This window comes from Rutidosis leptorrhynchoides, chromosome 11 (genome assembly GCF_046630445.1).
Source record: "Rutidosis leptorrhynchoides isolate AG116_Rl617_1_P2 chromosome 11, CSIRO_AGI_Rlap_v1, whole genome shotgun sequence".
Classification (NCBI taxonomy): domain Eukaryota; kingdom Viridiplantae; phylum Streptophyta; class Magnoliopsida; order Asterales; family Asteraceae; genus Rutidosis; species Rutidosis leptorrhynchoides.
Genome location: NC_092343.1, coordinates 243647799 through 243657428, shown reverse-complemented (window position 1 = coordinate 243657428; position 9630 = coordinate 243647799).

Genomic DNA, 9630 nt, shown 5'->3' with positions numbered 1-9630 from the left:
CGAATGCAACTTCTTTTGAAATATGTGATGAATGACTCCAAGTAATATCTCTAAAATGAGCAAATGCACATCGGAAGATTTCTTTCATACCTGAGAATAAACATGCTTTCAAGTGTCAACCAAAAGGTTGGTGAGTTCATTAGTTTATCGTAATCAATCATTTCCATAATTTTAATAGACCACAAGATTTCCTTTATTCAATAATCATACACTCGCAAGTGTTTAAAAACCATTCATATGGATTGAACAGCTGGTAACCGACATTAACATCATGCATATAGAATATCCCCAAAACAGAAATCCCTCTGTATAATATAAACTCGAAGTACTAAAGCATACCATTTTCCAGTATGGGGGGTGTTAGTGCCCGTAGATCTACCTTTAGGATTCGTGTCAATTAGGGTGTATGTTCCCTAATTCTTAGGCTACCAAGCTAAAAGGGGTTATATTCGATTCGATAATCCAACCATAGAATGTAGTTTCGATTACTTGTGTATATTTCATAAAACATTTATAAAAGCAGTGCATGTATTCTCAGTCCCAAAAATATATATTGCAAAAGCATTTAAAAAGGGAGCAAATGAAACTCACTATACTGTATTTTGTAGTAAAAATACATATGACGACATTGAACAAGTGTGGAGTTTGCCTTGGATTCACAAACCTATATCATTTGTATATATATTAAAACGTATAATCGTAATCGAACAAATTTATATATATTATTATTAATGATGTAATTTTTATATTAATAAATTATATGTTATTTTATATATTTAAATAAATAACAATTTTAATATAGTTAAGTTTCATATTATATATCTTTTTATATAAGCAATCTTTTGTTTACATAATATAATCATAATAATACTAGAATAAGTATAATGATAAAAATAATAATTTTAATACTACTAATGATAGTATTAATAATAGTTTTTATGAAAATAATGATAGATTAAATATAATGATACTTTTAGTAATAATTATATAAATTTTTAATAATAATAATAATATTGTTAATGATGCTCACATTAATGATAATGATAATATTAATAGTAATACTTATGTTGATATTATTAATACTAATAATTATAAAATGATACTAATACTAATATTAATGATAATAATAATAAATCGTATTATTTTCATAATAATAATAATAATAATAATAATAATAATAATAATAATAATAATAATAATAATAATAATAATAATAATAATAATAATAATAATAATAATAATCCTAATCATAATAATATTAATACATATATTAGTAACAATAGATATAATACATAAATGTTAAAATTTAACCATAATCAACATATTAATAATGCTTATAACAATAATAATAATAATAATGATTATGATATTTATAATTATGATAATATTAATAATAGTGATAATTATAATACCAACACTAATGATAATTATAATACTTATAAATATAAATGTGATAATAATTATAATCATAATACTAATACTAATAATAATAATAATAATAATAATAATAATAATAATAATAATAATAATAATAATAATAATAATAATAATAATAAGAATAATAATAATAATAATAATAATAATAATAATAATAATAATAATAATAATAATAATAATAACAATAAAAATCATAATAACAATGATAATAATAATAATACTAATAATAATAATAATACTAATACTTAATAATAATAATAATAATAATAATAATAATAATAATAATAATAATAATAATAATAATAATAATAATAATAATAATAATAATAATAATAACAATAACAATAACAATAACAACAATAACAATGATAATTGTAATAATAATAATAATAATAATAATAATAATAATAATAATAATAATAATAATAATAATAATAATAATAATAATAATAATAATAATAATAATAATAATAATAATAATAATAATAATAATAATAATAGTAATAATAATAATGATTTTTAAAAGTAATAAACTACCTTAGAAGGCTTTTCTAAAAACAATATGCACTGAACCGGGCTCGAACCCGAGACCTCTCGCTAACCCGCTAACACCCATTACCATTGAGCCATTGCCCGTTTTCTGAATATAATTCCCATCAGCATTTTATTTAAACTGTTACTGTTTCAACTTCTTTTTCTTCTTCTTCATTAACTGTAATCGACCAAAGGTTTTAAACAAATCTTTCAACGATTAATTCTTGTGGTTTTAGGATTCTTAAACAAAACAGAAACGTTTATATTTCATTTGAATTTGGATTGTGTAACAGAAAAATAAAATAAAACCATTTTACAGTTACGTTATGAACTTCATGAACTCCATCACAAAATTGACTTTTTAGAATGTTTTAGACTTCAAATCCTTCATGAAAAAGATTCTAAATCATTGTTAGAAACTTTCTGGATGATCAATTTGACTGAAAACATTGAAACGAATCCAAATTTTAGGATGAACACTTCGTTTGACTTTTGAAATTTAAAGTTTAACTTCGAAATTGAAGCTCGATAGGACGAATTGAACTATGAGACTTTGTGGATAGTTTGAGAAGAAGATTTCAAACACAATTGCATTTACACATTTTAAAATTTTATTTGAATTCGAGGTTTTAAAAAAATAGAACACGAGCAGAGCACTGGACCTGGGTTCTTCGTTTTCTGTTTAAATTCAACCAATTAATAATTGTAACAGATATTATAAATTGATAGTTGATAATGTAAGGTTGTTTTTATATTAATTAACACTGAATTTATTCGAGCTTTATAGCAAAATTCATCGACAGAGAGAATCAATCGTACATGGAAGAAAATAAAAAAAATAAAGAATAATACTGATTTGTACTGGATTTTGTTTTGTTTTAGTAATCTGATACCGACTTCTAACAGATTGGAGACAGATACAAAAAACGTATATAGTTGATTAGGATATGAATCTGATCTTGATCTTTTTATATATAAATTTGTATTAATAATTATATTATTTAATATTGATAATTTTATTAATAATAATACAAATACTAATAATAATAATAGAATTAATAATAATAATAATAATATTTATATTTATATTTCTAATAATAATAAATATATTAATAATAATAAATAATAATGATACCAATAATCATAAAAATGATAATTTTAATAAGTTTAATAATAATAATCATATTAATAATAATGATAACAATAATATTACTAATATTAACACTACTTATAATAATATTAATATTATTAATGATAATAATAATAATAATAACAACTTATATATATCCAATCTCATTTATATTATAATTAATAATATTAATAATAAAATATCAATATTAACGAAAGTAATGATCATAATACAACATTTATACCATAATTTGTAATTACACATAATGTATTATCTTTACATTTCATTGTTTATATAATACCTATTCTATATATTTGAATGTTTAATATTTATATATATATATATTTTATATATATTCCAATATAATAATAATAATATAAATCATATATATTTATATATATATATATATATATATATATATATATATATATATATATATATATATTCATTCTTAATTATTTTATTTATCATTTTACATTTTTAATTCTAATATTTAAATTATATTTTATAATTTTTAAATTATTATATATACTTACATTTATATACGTATATATATATATATACATATTTATTTACAACAATTGTTCGTGAATCGTCGGGGTTAGTCAAAGGTCAAATGTATATATGAACACAGTTCAAGGTTTTGGAGATTTCAATATTACAGATTTTGCTTATCGTGTCGGAAACATGTAAAGATCAAGTTTAAATTTGGTCAAAAATTTCTGGGTCGTCACAACCTTAATATTCTCCGGTTGAACATCAGGTTCGGTATCATGCAGATCTTTTTGTCCAAAAATGACGCTATCAGACGCTTTCAACATCATAAACTCATTCAAATCCATTTCTGCAATACAAGGCAAAATTCAAGTGTAAGGAAAAAGGAGTTAAATACACGCCTAAGGTAATACGAATAAAAAAGGGATATACCCTTCTTGTTTCTAATAATAACAGGATGCTTATCAGAGTGCATCCAGTTGGTTGAAATGCAGCCAAGAACTAGTGGGACATTAGGGTAAATGCGAGATGGAAGCATTAGATTAAGGCAAGACTTGTAAAATTTATCTTCCTCAGGAAGAATCGGCAGAGGTTTGTTTTTCTCTCCTTGTTTGACAGAATACCAGATAAGAATGTTGTTGTATTCTTCAGAAACACATGTAGCTTTAACAGAGAAAAAAGATTTTTTCCACATTCCCTTTACACCCTATTTTGGGGTAACACATGTGACGACCCGGAAATTTCCAACCAAATTTAAACTTAATCTTTATATGATTTCGACACGATAAGCAAAGACGGTAATCATTGTGTCTCAAAAGTTTTGAACTGTTCCATGTATTCAATTACCTTGTGACTATACCCGACGATTCATGAACAACTGTTGTAAATGAATATGAATATATATAGATATGTATATAAAAATGAAAATAAGTATATATATTATCTTGAATTAATAAATTACAATATAATCTTTTGAATTGGAAATGTAAAATAAGATACAAAATAATTAAGCGTAATTTAAAAGGAATCTATATATAAATATATATGATTTTTATGTATAATTATTTTTATAGGTATATTGTAATATATATAAGATATAAATAATCAATGTATGATAATATATATAATAAATAGTTGTTAAATGTTATAAACATATTAAAATTTCTTATAAATTAAAATATAATTACTATACTAAAATAAATACTAATATTAGAATCAGTATTAATAAATTTTTTAAATAAAATTTGTTATAAACAAATTATTATATTATCTTTTCTAATTAATAACGTTAATATTATTATAACTAGTACTATTATTTGTAACATTAATAAGATCATTATTATCATTATTATTAATTAAGTTTATTAAAATTTAGCATTTTTGTTTGTATTAATATTATCATTATTTATCATCTATTATTACTAACCTCTTTACCCATAAATTTTATTATTACCAATAATATTATTATTATTGTATTATTAATAGTATTAACATATTTATACTTGTAATCATCTAGATATACAAAGTATATATATATCTATAAATAGATATATACGTACAGAATTATATATATACATATACATATATAAAATATAATTATATATATATATATATATATATATATATATATATATATATATATACACATATGCATGTATATAGATATATAAATAATGATATATATAAATTTAAATACAAATAATTACATTTTCAGTTGCAAATCGCTATCTAAACTGTGGAATTTGTCTGTTAGATTAATCAAGTCAATCCAATTATCTATAACACAAACAAAATCCGTTAAGGGTCGATGTCCTCTTTATTTATTTTATTTTTTTACTTCTGACGAAATATTTTGATGTCGAGCGAATCAAGCTAGAATACAAACGTTAATTGAGTTAATCCAACTGCAGTTATACCTGTTAAACTCTATATAGTACACCACTAAAGCAATTTGAGTGAAAACATAGCAATTCAAATTCAATTTTTGCATAAACTTGTCGACTACCCTGTTTTCACTTCAATTTTCAAACAACTTGATCTCTTAACGAATTTCAAATTCTATAAATACAGTTCTGTAAAGACACATCCTAATCCATAAGAATGAATACAATAACATATGATTACATCGCCAGGTACATGACCTCTATATGATACATTTTACAAACATTGCATTCGTTTTTAAAAAGACAAACTTTCATTACATCGAAAGTTGACATGCATGTATACCATTTCATAATATCTAACCATAAATGATCTAATCTTTCATTTACTTAATCATAATATTTACTGAACTCAACGACTTGAATGCAACGTCTTTTGAAATTTGCCATGAATGATTCCAAGTAATATCTTTAAAATGAGCAAATGCACAGTGGAAGATTTCTTTCAATCCTGAGAATAAACATACTTTAAAGTGTCAACCAAAAAGGTTGGTGATTTCATTAGTTTATCATAATTGATCATTTTCATCATTGTAATAGACCACAAGATTTTCATTTCCATTTCTCATAAAAATACGTCCCATGCATAGAGACAAAAATAATCATTCATATGGATTGAACACCTGATAATCGACATTTACAAGATGCATATAGAATATCCCCATCATTCTGGGACTCCCTTCGGACATGATAAATTTTGAAGTACTAAAGCATCCGCAACAACGGATGGGGTTTGTTAGGCCAATAGATCTATCTTTAGGATTCGCGTCAATTAGGGGCTCGGTTCCCTAATTCTTAGATTACCAGGCTAAAAGGGGCATATTCGGCTTCGATTCATTCAACCATATAATGTAGTTTTAATTACTTGTATCTATTTCGTAAAACATTTATAAAAGCGCATGTATTCTCAGTCCCAAAAATATATATTGCAAAAGCATTTAAAAAGGGAGCAAATGAAACTCACGATACAATATTTTGTAGTAAAAATATTCATACGACGATACTGAACAATGCAGGGTTGGCCTCGGATTCACGAACCTATAACATTTGTATATATATTAACACACATAATTGTAGTCGAACAAATATATATATTATTATTAGTGATGTAATTTATATATATATTATAAATTAATAAGTTTCATTATATATTTTTTTATTTTATATATAGAGATATTAATAAAGTTAAGTTATGTGCATTAATTATATATTTATATACATAATCTTTATTTTTATGCTTATAACTTTAATAACATCATTAAAACTTTTATTCTCATAGTCGTAATTATTTTAATAATAATAATATAGATAATACTGATAACAATAATAATGATAGTTTTAGTAAAAATAATACTTTTATTAATAATGGTCATTTTTAATAGTTTTAATAGAAATTTCAGTAATCATACGATAACACTAATATTAATGTTTAAATGATAAGTCTATTAATGATACTTTGTAATATTAATAATAATAATACTAATACTAATAATAATGTCTATGTTAATGATAATAATAATACTAATAATTATAAAATGATACAAGTACTAATATTAATGAAATAATTTGTATTATTTTTATAATAATAATAATAATAATCTTAATCATAGGGATAGTGGTAATTCCTATATTAATAATACTAATAATTCTAAAATTTTAATAAAAATACTTTTATTGATTTTGATATAGATAACAATAATAATAATAATAACAATAATTTTAATTTTAATCATAATCATATTAATAATAAATATAATACTTATTCTATTAATAAAGACTAAGTTAATAATAATGATAATAATAACATTAATTAATAATACTAGTAATAATAATAATAATAACAATATCAATAATAAAAATAGAAATGATTTTTGGAATATAAAACTACATTTGAAGCCCATCTTAAAAAAAATGCACCAAGCCAGGCTCGAACTCAAGACCTCTCACTCATCGGAACACCCTCTAAACCATTCCTCTACCTCGACTTATCTGGTTTAATTCACCTTTTAATTTATTTAAACCGTACTCCTGTTTCTCTCCTTCTTCTTAATCAAATCAATCGACTAGATCACTTAATAATCACACTTGGGATTTAGTTATTGGGTTTAGGTGTTAAAATAGAAATAGATACGATCATGTTGGTGATTTGAATTTAACAAAAACAATTTAATCAAACAGAAACAGCCGTTCGTTAAAAAAAAATTAAAGAAAAAGACTTTGATTTAAGAACGAGGGCTCCATATAACTAGTCGACCAGGAACCATAGTAATGAACTTATAATTTCAATTAAGACTTGTAAACAAATAGAATAAGACTTTGATTCAATTTGAATTATCATAACAGAGAAGAAAAATCGAATTAATAGCAGTAGCAGATAACGAAGAACACGTAATGAACTCAAAATCACTTTCAAAATTTGAGGACGTTTTGGACTATAATCATAACATGAAAAAGGTTTTAATTCATCCCTATAAACTTTATCAATCATCAATTTCACATGAATTATAACAGAAAATTCGAATTTAATTTAAGAACGATGGTTGACTTGTTCATTACAAAACTTTGACTCAAAAATTGAAATTCAATAAGATGAATTGGACTTTGAAGTTTTACAGAAAGTTTTCAAAAGGGATTTTTAACAGAATTGCATTATTACAATTTTGAAATACAATTCAAATTTGAGCTTTTTTAAAAGATGAACTCAAGAACAGAGGTAAAATGGGTTTTCTTTTAATTTTTCTGTTTTAAATTTCCAAATTGAAGATGTAATTGATAATGGTAGTGGAAATATATTGATTCATAATACCTGAAACTGATTTATTTATAATACAATTCTGGTTGTTGACTCATAATACATCAGATAGAACCAAGAACAGAAAAGACAATAACAACAAGAAAATTTAAAAGCAAACAGGGATTTTTAACAGAATTTGTTTCTTAGTTGAAGTGAATTCGATATAGAATAGATATAGTACAAATCACGAGCAGGAACTAAGACAAATTGATTGTGATAGATAAAAGATTACGCGTTTTATTATAACAGTAATTTATATATAACTGTATTCCTTTATTTAACTCTTATATATATAACTGATATATATTTATATATTCATATGTATATTGTGACGACCCAGAAATTTTGAACCAAATTTAAACTTCATCTTATTATGATTTCGACACAATAAGAAAAGTCTGTAATGTTGAGTCTAAATTTTTTTTATCTATTTATATAGATTCAATCAACCTTTGACTATTCCCGATGATTCACGAACAATGGGGTGTAAATAAATATGTATACATATATGTGTATATATATACATATGACTATAAACAAAAGTATATATATAATAATTTGAAATAATAAAAATACAATTTAATCAATTGAATTAAATATATTATTAAAATGAATATATATATATATATATATATATATATATATATATATATATATATATATGACTTTCATACATAATTAATATTATATGTATATTGTATTAAATATAAAATATATAAATATTAACAATTCAAATATGATATAAGTATTACATACTTAATAATATAAAAGATTAATATATAAAAATATAATCACAAGTTAAAATATAGTTGTTATATTAATTATTATTATTAATATTAATATCAGTATTATTAATACTATTATATACATATAATATATATATGAAATTGGATACATTAAATTACTAATATAATTGTTATTATATTAATATCATTATTATGATTATGATTTTTTTATTATTATTAAGATTATTATTATCATTATATTTATAATTACCATTATCATTAAAATCATTATTATATTATAAAAATAATACAATACATTATTAGTATCATTAATGATATTTTTTTACTGTTATTAATAATTTTTATTATCATTATTGTTAATATTATTATTAATTATTATTATTATTATTATTATTATTATTATTATTTATATTATTATTTATATTATAATTATTATTATTAGTATTATTATTATTAATATATTTTGAATATTAATTGTTAATTATGATATATATGTAAAAATCTGTTAACAGTCAAAGCCGTTTGATATATCCACATCAAACTTTATCATAATTT